The sequence below is a fragment of the Physeter macrocephalus genome, chromosome 5 (assembly GCF_002837175.3).
Source record: "Physeter macrocephalus isolate SW-GA chromosome 5, ASM283717v5, whole genome shotgun sequence".
Classification (NCBI taxonomy): Eukaryota; Metazoa; Chordata; class Mammalia; order Artiodactyla; family Physeteridae; genus Physeter; species Physeter macrocephalus.
Window position 1 is genome coordinate 4,950,730 of NC_041218.1, and position 1,914 is coordinate 4,952,643.

Below are 1,914 nucleotides of genomic sequence, written 5' to 3' on the forward strand. Positions count from 1 at the left end.
AGGTGGGTTCCTAACCACTGAGCCGCCAGGGAAGCCCCTCCTATGGGTTTTGAAATACAGGACCTTAAGCAAAGCACGTAGCCTCCCTAGATCTTAGCTGCCTCATGTGTGAGATGAAGGGGCTAGACCAGGGGATCCTTTCAAAAAGTCTTTTAATTCTATGAAATAAAAAGGAGGCCAATGTGAACTACCTCTGGAAATTTAGTATCATTCATACGTATTATTTGTGCCTTCTTAATCCTTTCTTTTTAAAAAGCTAAGAGAAAATATTTAATACTTTTCTACAGTCCTTTATCCACAGCCTTTAGTTCCAGGTGCACTTCAGAATTCAGAATTTCGAGGCCTCAGAAAGGAAATGGTGCAGGTATAGATCGTCGGGTAACATCAGCAGGGGTCGGAGCAGCGTGCTGTAATCAATCATGCTAACGTTTCTGCAGTGAAACATAGGACTTCTCACGCTAAGTAGTATAAAGACTAAAAATAGCCTCACGTTGGTTCAGGTCAAGTTTTACAGCCAAAAAGTTTGCCGCATACTGAACAAAAACCCTTCTGTTTTCAGAGCCCTTTTGAACTTCAGAATTGTTGCAAGGAATCACAGCCCTGTGGTAACTCATCTAACCCCCAGGTAATCATTTTATGTGTGTGTGTGATGTAAATCAACCTAATATTAGTAAGTTCCAAATATTTCACAACCTACTAGGACGTGTATTATTCAGAATTTAAAGGCCAAAAATTCCCTAAAATTGAAATGTCTCATACCCATTCTAAGCTCTTCTAGTAGTTAATCACTATATTGTAGCAGAAAATTAGGATTGGTCTGATAAAGTGTGTCCTTTACAAAGCCAATGTTTGAGATTTTCGCAACTTGCTTTCTGAACATTTTTAGAATTAAAATTAAGTAGACTGGACTATAATCTCTAGTTATACCCTTTGTCCTCATTTTCTAAATATAGCCAGTGCATTTATCGGCTCCAGCCCTCCCCCCCTTTGGAATCCTAACCACTAGTGTCCTTCAGCATCTTACATTCTACAAGTTCCTAGAAATTCGATATGTCAACAGCATCTCACTCAGATGGAGCAAAAACCCGGAGAAAATGTGGACAAAGATATTCCAGAAGTGTCTTATCCTCTTCTGGAAGAAACCTTCCCATAATTTGTTTCATTTCTGCCTATAAATAGTGAGCAAGGATAGTAGGTCTTGTCAAACGTTCCCTTCTACCAGGATTGTGTTCAGACGTGTACAACCTTACCGCTCACTTTCCATTACCAACATGGGATGGGGGAGACGCATGTATTTTAACTGACCATTTATTATAACCATCTGTTCTCAGAAATATTAAAAGGCAGCAAGATGAACTAGGTTAATTTTCCATTACTGTCACTGTATTTTCTCAGCTCACCTTCAAGTGGAAATCCTAATGACTTTTTTTTCTTTTTTGGCCATGCCGCGAGGCTTGAGGAATCTCAGTTCGCCAACCAGGGATCGAACCCAGGCCACGGCAGTGAAATCGCTAAATCCTAACCACTAGACCACCAGGGAATTCCCAGAAATCCCAATGATTTTCAACTCTCACCCCACTGGCTCTTCAGAGGAAGAGAAATGAGAAGCCTTAATCAAGATGTGTAACTATGAAGGGATCATTTACCCCCACCCCCCCCTTACTTTATAATGCTGTGACATCTAGAACAAAGATATGTACTCAGAGACATTACATATATAGAATATATGTATTATATTTTTATATATTTTATATTTATAGCTGCTGATGATGGTGTTACTCAAAATATAAAACTTAAATGCTCCATGAAAATCAAAATATTGCATGTCTTTTGCCTTTCTGTATCTAGCAATCAAAACAGTTACTCCATTGGAGAAGAAAATTAAAAGGGACTAACAAGTCTTAGTCTCATAAT